Source organism: Chiloscyllium punctatum, unplaced genomic scaffold (genome assembly GCF_047496795.1).
Source record: "Chiloscyllium punctatum isolate Juve2018m unplaced genomic scaffold, sChiPun1.3 scaffold_1507, whole genome shotgun sequence".
In the NCBI taxonomy this organism is placed as follows: Eukaryota; Metazoa; Chordata; class Chondrichthyes; order Orectolobiformes; family Hemiscylliidae; genus Chiloscyllium; species Chiloscyllium punctatum.
In genome coordinates, this window is record NW_027311241.1 from 17,072 (window position 1) to 29,533 (window position 12,462).

General features: G+C 43.2%; 1 non-coding gene across 1 annotated transcript; it reads left to right on the forward strand.

Annotated features, from left to right (window-relative positions):
• Nucleotides 1–9,175: 9,175 nt before the first annotated feature.
• Nucleotides 9,176–9,248, forward strand: trnar-ucg (transfer RNA arginine (anticodon UCG)). The gene has a single exon. It is a non-coding gene; the product is annotated as a tRNA-Arg (tRNA).
• The last annotated feature ends 3,214 nt before the right edge of the window (nucleotides 9,249–12,462 follow it).

Sequence of the window (12,462 nt, forward strand, 5' to 3'; positions counted from 1 at the left end):
TCAAGTAGTTGCCGCGTGTATCCCTCTTAAACTTTTCACGTCTCACCTTGAAAGCATGACCTCTCGGTATTTAATCCTTCAACCTGGGAATAAACCTTTTCTCTATCTACCCTGTCTGTACCCTTCATGATTTTGTAACCCTCAAAAAGGTCTCCCTCAAACTTTCCTTTTATCTAATGAAAACAAACCTAACCTACTCAACCTCTCTTCCTAGATTGCACCATCCATGTGAGGCAACATCGGCTTCAACCTTTTACACGCCCTCTCCAAAGCGTCCACATCCTTCTGGTAATGTGACGACCACAAATTTACACAAATTAAATGTGGCCAGACCAATGTATTGTTCAATTTTATCATGACTTGCCAGCCATTTTATTCAATACCCCATCCAATGAAGCCAAGCATTTTCTATGCCTGCTTGACCACTCTATCCACCTGTGCAGCAACCTTCAGTGTATAATGGACCTGCACTCACGGATCTCTCTGTCCATCAACTTTTTTTCCCCCAAAGCTCTTCCGTTCATCGTATAACTCCGTCTAGAATTAGACTGACCGAAATGCGTCACCTCACATTTGTCTGTTTTGAACTCCAGCTGCCATTTTTCCGCCCAACTTTCCAGTATATCTATATCCTCCTGTATTCTTTAATAGTCACTTATAATTTCTGCTAGTCCAGAAATCTTCGTGTCATCTGAAAACTTTCTGATCATTGCAACAGTGCTCTCTTCCAGATCATTTAAGTATATCACAAACAACAGTGACCATAACATTGACCCTTGTGGAGCACTACTGGTCATCTTTCTCCATTTCCAGATACTCCATTCAACTGCCACTCTGTCTCCTATTGCTCAACTAATTCTTTACCCACCTGTCTAGAACACCCTGCACACCATGTTACTTTACGTTCTGTATTTGGTTACCATGGGGAACCTTATCTAACTCCTTACTGTAGTGCATGTATATGACATCAACAGCCTTTCCTTCATCGATCAACTTGGGCACTTCCCCGAAAAACTCTATGCCTCTCACTGATATGCACATTATTTTCTAAACATGAATAGATCCTATCCCTCAGTACCTTCTCCCGCAACTTTCCCAACACTGATTTTAGGCCCATTGTTCTGTAGTTATCCGGAATATCCCTACTATCCTTCGTTTACAGGGGACAATATGAGCAACGTTCCAGTCGGCCAGAACCTCACCTGTGCTGAAGGATGCCACGAAGATATCTGTCAGGGCCCCAGCTATTTCTTCTGTCACATCACTCAGGAACCAGGAATAGATCCCATCCGTTCCTGGGGATTTGTCCATAATAATTACTACTAGCCTGCCCAACACAGCTTCCCTACTTATGTCAACATGATCCAGATTAATCAAATGTCTTCCTCTAGACTCAACATTCATCATGTTCCTCTCCTCAGTGAACACTGATGCAAAATAATCATTCAGAATCATACCCACTCTCTCAGATTGGACATACAGCCTTCGTTAATTTTCCTTTAATGTACCAATCCTTTCTCTGGTTACCCGCTTGCTTCTTATATATGAATAATAGGCTTTAGGATTCTCCTTAATTGTGCTAACGTGAAGTTGTTTCATGACCCCTTTTTACACCCTTGATTCCTCGTTTAAGACTTGTCCTACTCTTCTCATGTTCCTACAAGGGCCATTATGTTGTTAGCTGCTGAGGCGTTATGTATGCTTCCGTTTTCCTCTTGGCGAGTCATACAATTGTCCTGTCATCAACAGTTCACGAATATTGCCTCTCAAATCCTTTGCCTTCAACGGGACATGCCTATCCTGCACTATATTTAACCTATCTTTGAAAACCTGACACATATGAACTGTGGACTTTCCTACAAATAGCTGTGTCCAACCCACATTTCCGACCTCCTGCATAATTTTGATATAATCATCTTTGGCTCAGTTTCGTACTCTTTCCTCAGGACCACTCTCATCTTTGTCAATGAGTATTCTAAAACTTACAGAATATTGGACACTTCCCAAAGAAATCACCCACGGCAACTGCTATCACCAGGCGGGGCTTATTCCCCAATATCAGTTCCAATATGGCCTATTCCATCGTCGGACTATTGATATACCGCTCCAGAAAACTCACCTGGAGACTTCTTACAAATGGTATCCCATCCAGACCTCTGACGCCAGGAGTATCCCGGTCAATGTCGGGAAAACGGAAATCTCCAATCAACAATAAATTATTGCCTCTACGTCTTTCCATGATCTGTTTAACTATATTTTCTGACACCTCACGCTCTCTGTAATACAGCCCCAAAAATCTAACCTCACCCTTCTTATTTCACTGCTCCATCCATAGTGTCTCACGACCCAAGCCCGATATGGTGTCCTCCTTTCGCATAGCCATGATATCATCCCTGACCAGCAATTCAGCTCCTTCCCCCTTTACTTCCCTCCCTGTCCCGTATGAAGCGTCTATACCCTAGAACATTTGTTTGCCAACCATGCCCTTCCTTCAACTAAATCTCTGTGATCGCAATAACGTCATATTCCAGGCACCAACCTCAGCCCTAAATTCATCTGTCTATACTCTATGCATTAAAGTAGATGCATTTCAGGCCAACAGTTCTTTTGCATTCATCTGCTGTCTGTCTCCTCTTCCCATTATTAATGCAATCTTCCAGATTCTTAGCGTTTCCAGTTTCCACCTCATGGCCGACTTGTTTTATCTTGTGGTTCCCAGCCCCCTACCACATTAGTATAAAACCTCCCCAACAGCAGTGGCAAAAACCCCCGAAAGGACATACGTTCCCGCCTGGTTCAGATGTAGATCGTCAATTTTCTTATAGTTCCACATTCCCCAGAATTGATCACAAAATCCAACAAATCTGAAACCCGCCCTGCAGCACCATTCCTCAACACACGTGTTCACCGTGCCGTTTTTTTTATTCATTTCTCCGCTGGCAGTCACATGGCACCGGCAGTAATTCAGAGATTACTACCTTTGAGGTCCTCCTCTTTAATTTCTTTCCTAGCTCCTTGAATTCTCCCTGCAGGTCCTCATCTCGTTTTTTTTCTCGTTGGTGCCTGTATGCACCAAGACAACTGGCTGTTCACGATCCCCTTTTCGAATACGCTTCAGCCGATAGGCGACATCACTGGCCTGAGCACCTGGGAGGCAACATAACTCTCCAGAATTGCTGACACTCCACAGTGAGTCCACCCGCAGCTCCAGAGTGGCCACGCGGTCAAACAAGTGCTGCAGTTGGACACACTTCTTGCAAGTGTAAGTTTAGAAAACGTTTACAAGGATTTGCAAGGTTTGCCGTGCTTGGACATGAGAACGAAACTGAATAGGCTTCGTCAGATTCCCAGGAGCGTCAGTGCTTAGATATGGCCTCACATAAGCTTATAAAATCATGAGGAAGACAGACAGAGTAAATAGTCAGGGAGCACTTCTTCACAAGACACGCGAGTTCAAATCTAAATCGCAAACGTTTAATGTGAGAGAGGAAAAATTTAAAAGGGATGTGAGGGACACATGTTTTTCACACAGAACTTTTGTGTGTGTGGAATGAATTGCCACATTTAGTGGCAGAGTCTGGTGCACTCACAACATTTCAAAGGCGTCTGAATGGGTGTATAGACAGGAAGACCTCGTAGAGATAAGGCACAAATATTGGCAGAAATGTATGGATTAATTTCGGTTATCTATTCAGCAAGGGCAAGTTGGATCGCGGGATTTGTTTCCATTCTCGACAAGTCTGAGATGCTCCAGCCACCGGCAACAGTTTGAATACACCATTTGCAAAAAAAACGCATGTTGTTTGTTACTCAGCCAGCGAGTTTGGCTATTTTGTTTGGAGGGTGGATGAGCCCAACCGATCCAGAGATGAAGGTTTTCCGGATATTTGCTGCCAATGACCATTCTTCTTGACACTTTCCCAAGTTCGCCATCAAAGATTTTGGCTGAAGAAAAATACCTCACATATCGCATTACCCACTTTGCTCTCCAGCGAATCCAAAAAACTGAAAGCTCTTAACATGGAATCAAAACTGAAAAGGCAGTACCATGATCAGACACACCGAAGCTTAAGTACTGTCTGTGAGGCACTGTGAGTCGTCTCTGACATGAACTGCTCGCACAAATAACAGCGAGGCAATTCCAAACCTACTGCAGATTTAGTGTATTGCCAAGTCCCAGAACGTGCTCAAGTATCATAAAACAAAACACAACAACGAACCATTAGATGTGAACATTTCCAATTATATCCGTGATGAAATTAGGCCATCAATGCGCCGGTGCCCCCATCTGATCGAGAGAGCCAATCACCTTTATCCCTCACCAGGACAGTAATGAAGGAAATGAAAGCATAGCAATGTTTCACATCGCGATTGCCCACCTTTTCGCCACAACATCAAAAAACGGCGAACAGATTCAATGCAAGATCTTCTTTCGTAATAACGGTGAAATAACTATGTCTATTCACTTTCAGAGTAAACGGGGAACAACGCAACTTGTCTGGAATATGAATAACCCACACAGACGACTTGGGTCCCAGATTCTACTGATGCGCAGACTTTCATATGAAAAGGTACCTTGGATGATTGCCCTACACCCAGAAATCTTCTGGCTGCCTTCTATTTGCCCTGTCACATTAAACTTGCACTGCTATAATCGAATTTGTAGTTCTTGCCATTTGTCCGTATTGCTACTAGGGATAGTTGGTCGTGGCAACACGTGACTGCCACACAAATTCTTTGCCAAAATTGGATAGTCCCGCAACGTGATTCGCAGTGCACGAACTTTGCAACGAGTATATGCCACGCTGCAAGTTAAAAAGCACGCTTCCATTTATTAAAGTAAGTTTCTGGGAACTGACAGCCAGATTCCTCCTTACACTCGGAATTATGACAACACATAAACCAACAACCTCTCTCAGAGACAAGTGACCAATGCCCATCTTGTGCCGGACAAACGTAGTTGACAAGATTGAACGCAGGGACTGCACAGAAAACTATAGAGGAGAAGCAGACAGACGACCATCGAGCTGCATTCATGCAGTTCAGTTACCCTGTAAACCCCATGCACAGCTGTTCCTTGTAGGTACACACAGGGCACTGAGTGTCTCTGACTCCGGGACTTGGAACTTGGATTATATGACCGTCTGCAGCACTGGTTACTTCCTTATGTAAGGTAACTCCCGATGGAACATATGTAAAACACGATAGCTCATTGAGAAATACGTCCAAAATAGTACCCAAGAGATGTATTTCTGTTGTGTTTCTAGTCCTGTTCCTGACATGACATCCAGCATTGTACTTATTGTGTGCTTCCTGACGGTTCGGTGCATGCTTCCGTGATTGCATTGTGTGCAGTTACCTGCGTTTTAGCTGCAATTACGTGCGTTTGAAACCCAGGACCACCGGCCTCTATTTTGTTTTCCTCTTCTCGTGCGCAAATGCAACACAATAAACGATCAATTCGTATTGGGAAATGACATACACAAACGTGTGAAAAGTCCAGTTTCCGTGGCAATTATGCAATGGTTAGAGATTACTTTGAATCAGGAGATTAGGATGGAAAGTGTGTTTGGGGAGAGATGAGGAACATTGAGGAAAGAGGAAACCAGCCCCTGTGGCTTACAAGAACACTAACAGTAACCATAGTGTAAAAAAAAGGACAGGAAAAAACGCCGCTTGTGAATGAGAAAAGAACACAAGAATTATGGGAGGCATTCATTTCCCTTCTTCCGCTCCTGTTTGAATTGTAAAGAAACTTTGAAGAAAAACAATCGAAAAGTTATATATGCCGAATCGAACAACGTGCGCTGTACCTTGGTCATTAATTACTGTAGATTAGAATACTTACAATGTGCAAACAGGTCCTTCGGCCCATCAACTCCAAACCGATCCGCCCGAGCCCAAATGCATTCCTCTCCTTTAACACCGTCAATTTAGCACGGCCATTTCACCTAACCGGTACATTTTTGGACTGCGGGAGAAAACCAGAGCAAGCGCACGCAGCCACGGGGAGAATGTGCAAACTCCACACATTCACTTGCTTGAGGCGGGAATTGACCCAGACTCTGTGGCATTGTGAAGCAGCACAATGGTGTCAGCGTGAGATGGGACTTATTTGCCGTCTTTAATTGGAAAAATTCTCTTTCATTGTGAGCATCTGGAAAGACCATTTCCTTCGCCAGAAAAAGAAATGAATATGCCATTAAGCTTTGTTTGTTTCATGTCCAGGAATACTCAGATCAATAGCTCCTTTCAATGAATACTTTTGACTCAATTTGGCTGCAAATATCTTTTCATAACTTTGTGTTTTTCTTCTTTTACATTGGTGTCTCGCACCTTACAAATGACAGCAAAGGTATGAAAGCAGATGGAAGCATTTAACTCAAGTCAGCGGCAGCTTTCAATGAGATCACGGCTGATGTGGTCAGTGCTCAAGGGTGCGGTGCTGTCTGAAGTCATGGTCGAGTGGAAAAGCAAATGCACTGCAGGAAGGTTCAAATCAAGCTGATGATAACAACGTCTCGTTTTGAGCCGCTAATTTGCAGTGAAGTGGCGGCGCCAATAAAAGGTGTCATGCATCTTGTCTAATTCCACATCCTGAGCTCAAAATGACCAGGTGTCTCTCGCTGAGTTTCGGCAGGGTCTTGCTTGGATGACACCATGACACGTTTTCACTGGAGTGGATCATGAAATCGCGTCGTGACTGTGAATAAAACGATGGAAACTTCCAGCAGAGAAGAAGGTGATACTGAAGCAAACAGCTCAGGACAAATGTTTCTCCTTTGCCAGTGAAAGGCACTGCTTCACAAATTGGAAACTTTGAAGTGAAGCAGTGTTGGTGATTATCTTCGCTGCTTGTTCACCTTTTTATTTCTGATTCCGTGAAAGTCCATGGCATTACATATCGAGAATCTGCCAACGTTCATCTGGACTCTGGGACAATGAAAAACACTGGAACACTCAAGACACTATCCAAATATTGACTGGGATCACTACAGTACGAGTACTACAGATGGTTCAGTTTTTTGTCAAATCCTGCTGACTACGTTACGAATGCTTTCCTGCTGGAACAATTCAATGTTCAGACAGCCTGTTTTGCAAACCAGGCCTGTAATTTGATTAGACTTCAGAAACTCGAGTTCTTCATCAGAAATGCTCCACATTTAAAACATTATCTCTGTTTCTCTTTCCAGATACACTGCTCGACGCATCGGGTTTCTGCAGTTGTTATTGAACGCCCTGAGCAGAAGTGCTGCTTTTCATTAGATTCCTTTAATCCCTTGTCCTCTGTTCTCTGACTCTGGTCATTGGCAACACTTCCTACTCTCGTCAGAGTGCTCATTCCCCACCGCTCCCTCTCCCATCATTACAAACAACCACATGAAATTGCCACTTAAACATCTTTGTTCCAAAGTGAAACTCACCAGCCTAGGAACTCTCTCCACCAAACAGGACTTCTCATCCCTGGAGATGGTGCAAACCAGAGGATTGTGAAGAGATACTGTGAAAATATTGTCCGTTGGCAGTTGGAAAAATGTTTAGGAAGCAAACCATTTCATTTAGGCTCCAGCTTTGGAAATCCTGAGAAACTCTTTGGGAAATGGAATCATAGGGGATTGAAGAAGTGTAAATTGTCAGTCCGAGTAGAGGAAGGGACATTGACTCTGATGTTCTCGGCACAGGAACTGATCTGACAGATTGAAAATATTCTCACTCCCGTACGTGTGGAATACAAACTTCATCTGGACTGTGGGACAATGAAAAACTCTGGAACACTCAAGACAATATCCAAATATTGACTGAGATCACTACAGTACGAGCACTATAGATGGGTCAGTTTTTGGCCAGTGTGTGCGGGAGGGCTTCCTGACAAAGTATGTAGACATGCCTTCAAGGGAAGAAGCCTCTTTCGATTTAGTACTGGGTAACGAGCCTGGCCAGGTTTTAGATTTGGAAGGAGGTGAGCACTGTGGCGACAGCGATCACAACTCTCTGTCAGGTTTACTTTCGTGATGGAAAGGGACAGGTGTACTCCACGGAGCAAGAGTTTCAGCTGGTGGAAGGGAAATCACGATGGAATGAGGTAAGATTTAGGAAGCGTAGAGTGGGGTAGGAAACTGTAGGGGGTGAGCACATTAAAAATGTGGAGCTTATTCAAGGAAAAGCTCCTGTGTGTCCTAGAAAAGTATGTACATGTCAGGCAGGGAGGGAGATATAGAACGCGTGAGCCGTGGTTTACTAAGGAAGGGGAATCCCTGGTCAAGAAGAACAAGAAGTCTTATATTAGGACAAAACGTGAAAACTCAGTTAGAGCGCTCGAGGGTTCCAACGATATCAGGAAAGACCTAAAATGAGAGCTGAGAACAGCCAGGAGGAGACATGAGAAGTTGTTGGCAGATAGGATCAGGGTTAACGCTAAGGCTTTCCATAGGTATGTCAGGAATAAAAGAATTACGAGAGTTAAATTTGGGACAATCAAGGATAACAGTGAGAAGTCGTGTGTGGAGTCAGTGGAGATAGAGGAAGCACTAAATAAATATTTTTCGACAGAGTTCGCTATAGATAATGAAAACATTGGCGAGGAAGATACAGAGATACTTGCGTCTAGACTAGAAGAGATTGAGGTTGACAAGGAAGAGATATTAGAAATACTGCAGAGTGTGAAAATAGATAAGTCAGCTGGGCCGGATGGGATCTATCTGATGTTGTTTAGCAAATGCACTGCAGGAAGGTACAAATCAAGCTGATGCTAACAACGGCTCGTTTTGAGCCGCTGATTTGCAGTGAAGTGGCGGCGCCAATAAAAGGTGTCACGCATCTAGTCTAGTTCCACATCTTGTGCTCGAAATAACCAGATATCTCTCGCTGAGTTTCGTCAGGGTCTTGTTTAGACGACACATGACACGTTTTCACTGGAGTGGATCAAGAAATCGCGTCGTGACTGTGAATAAAACGATGGACACTTCCAGCAGAGAAGGAGGCGACCCTGAAGCAGGCAGCTGAGTACAAATGTTTCTGCTTTGCCAGTGAAAGGCACTGCTTAAAAAAATTGGAAACTTCGAAGTGAAGCAGTGTTGGTGATTATCTTCGCTGCTTGTTCACCTTTTTAATTCTGATTCCGTGAAAGTCCATGACATTAAATATCGACATTCTGCCAGTGGCAAGCGTGTCTCTTGGGCCAGTGGCGTAATGGATAACGCGTCTGTCTTCGGATCAGGAGATCGTAGGTACGAGTCCTACCTGGCTCGAGCGGAGTGTCTCTCTTTACCCCTGCCCCACGTTGACGCTCCCCTGTGAAGTCCTGACGGGACGTCACTTCTGTGCTTCCGCGTTATAAAACTTGCATTTGTCCTATTGTCCATTTCCCCACAACGGAGTCCTCTGTCGGTTTTGGGGTGTCTTTCTGTGTGTCTCCCTTTCTGATTGAAAATGAGCATGAGTTACAAGTCGTTGTGGAAGTGTCATACATCTGTCCCATTGTTGTGCCATTTAAGAACACAGGATAAAGTCATTGACATTTGCCCTGGGAACATGAGAACACACGAGACTTTGGGCCAAAGTTGGAAACTGCGACTGGAATAGATGGCTCTCTGATTAGCCGCAATGCACACAGGTGGAATGGCCTTTTCCCACTTTGTAAATCTACGAAGACAAGTTGAAAGGAATCTGCAACGAAAATGTTCATAAAGGGTGTTTTATTTACACCAAATACGACAGTATCTATCGCCTTGTCTTGTTATTTACTTGTGAGGATTCGGTACTGTCAGCACCGTGGCCTGAATCATGTTCCCGCTCATGGAATGGTTGTATTGTTCTGCTAAAAATATCGGTGTACCAGTACTTCTGCCGATTTTCCGAAGCTAGCCGGTTATTGGTTTTGTCCAAAACATTATGAAGGTTAACATAAAATAAATAGCTGCAGTTGCTGGAAATCTGAGCCAAAAACGAAACTTGTTTGCAGAACGCAGAAAGACTGGCAACAGAAACATCGACTTTCCTGCTCCTCGGATGCTGCTGTGCTTTTCCAGCATCACTCTAATCTAATATCAAGTCTCCAGCATCTGCAGTCCTCACTTTTGCCTAGTTCCTTTAGTGTCGCTGGTTCCCAATTCAAGAACTCCATCTCTAGCGGTTTGATGTCTGTACCTCCATGCTGTGGAGTTGAAGAGTGAAGAAAAGTAACTCACTCCCTCCATCTCTGGGGTAATTAGGGGCTGAAAGTGAATCGTATCACATTGAAGTATATCTACAAGCGACTTAATCTCTGTCTTTTTTTGGGAACCATCTGTTTCATTGTAAACATCTGATAAGACCACTTCGTTCGCCAGGAAAATAAATGAATATGTGACTAACCTTTGTTTGTTTCATATCCAAGAATACTCAGATCAATAACTCCCTTGATTACCTCTGCTGGTCATGTTCGCAAAGAGATCTAGCAAATTGCCAAGTGTGATTTTCCTTTCAAGAAATAATTTTGACTCAGTTTGCCTGCAAATATCTTTTCCTAACTTTGTGCTTTTCTTCTTTTACATTGGTGTCTCGCACCTTACAAATGACAGCAAAGGTATGAAAGGAGATGGAAGCATTTAACTCATCAAGTCAGCGGCAGCTTTCAATGAGATCACGGCTGATTTGGTCACTGCTCAGCATTGCCACTTTGCCTGTAGTCATGGCCGAGTGGTTTAGGCGATTGATTAGAAATTCATTGGGGTTTCTCCACGTAGGTTCGGGTCCTTCTGGCATCCGTTAAGAATGCTTTCCTGCTGAATCAATATCTTCTCAAAGTTCAGAAAGCTTATCTTGCAAACCAGGCCGGTAATTTGATTAGACTTGGGAACTCGAGTTCTTCATCAGAAATGTTCCATATTTAAAGCATTATCTCTAAGAATGACGAGAGTTAAATTTGGGACAAACAAGGATAATAGTGGGAAGTTTTGTGTGGAGTCAGAGGAGATAGGGGACGCACTAAATTAATATTTTTCGACAGTGTTGGCTATAGAAAATGAAAATGTTGGCGAGTAAGATACAGAGATAATTGCGTCTAGTGTAGTAGAGATTGAGGTTCACAAGGATTAGGTACAGAAATACTGAAGATTGTGAAAACACACAAGTCCCCGGATGGGATCTGTCCTAGGATCCTTCTGGGAAGCAAGGGAAGAGATTGATGAGCCTTTGGAATTGATCGTCAAATCATCGTTGTCTACAGGAATAGAGCCCGTGGAATGGAGCATAGCATATGTTGTTCTCTTGTGCAAAAACTTTCGTAGAGACAACCCTGGTAATTACAGACCAGTGAGTCTCACTGCAATTGTTGGTAACGTGTTGGAAAAGGTTATTGTAGATAGGATTTATGACCATCTCGAAAAGAATAATCTGATCAGGGACAGTCAGCACGGTTTTGTGATGTTTAGGCCTTGTCTAACGAATCTTGTTGACTTTTTTGACAAAGTGACCAAACAGGTAGATGACAGTAACCCGGTTGATGTGGTGTATATGGGTTGTTCGATAAGTTTCCCCACAATAGGCTATAATACAAAATGCGGAGGAATGGAATTGTGGGAGAGATTCCAGCTTTGATCAGTAATTGACTTGCCAATAGAAAACAGTGTTGTAGTTGATGGAACATGTTCTTCTTAGTGTCCAGGCCCTGGCGACGTACCACAAGGGTTGGTGTTAGGTCCACTGCTGTTACATGAGATCTAACCTTGTCAATCAGTCTCCCATGGGGAACATTATTGAACGCCTTACTGAAGACCGTATGGATCACATTTACTGCTCTGCCCTCATCAATCTTCTTTGTTACTTCTTCAAAAAACTCAATCAAGTTTGTGAGACATGATTTCCCACGCACAAAGCTATGTTAACAATCCTGAATCAGTCCTTGCCTTTCCAAATACATGCACATTCTGTTCCTCAGGATTCCCTCCAACAATTGGAGTATTCCTGACAGATGCAGTTTCATGTAGGGAATGCGAGGTCATATACTTTGTTGGGAAGAATCAAAAGACACACTACTGTTAAAATCGATAGAAACGCAAAAGAAGTGCGGTGCAGAGGAGTCTCAGTGTTCTTATACATGAAACGGACAAAGGTTAATCACATATTTATTTCTTGCTGGCAAAACAAAGACTTTTCTGATGCTCACAATTAAAGAGATGGTTTCCAAGAAAATAGAAAATTAAGTCACAAGTAGAGTAATCAATTACCAAGATATCCCTCGTGATGTTTTATGGGACATGTCGGATTTTTTTTTATTTTGGTTCTCCAAACGTTTTTACAATTGAACCGAGAATTTTAGTTGGGAAGTTAAGATCACGCATGACTATTGCCATTTTTGTCACTCACACGCATTTTGTTTCCCCTTGTACGATTTATTTCACTTTTGGTTACTGCGAGTGTGCTTGTAAACTACACATGCTTGTGAGTTCATTCCTCACTGTTCCTCAACTCCAGCCAAACAGA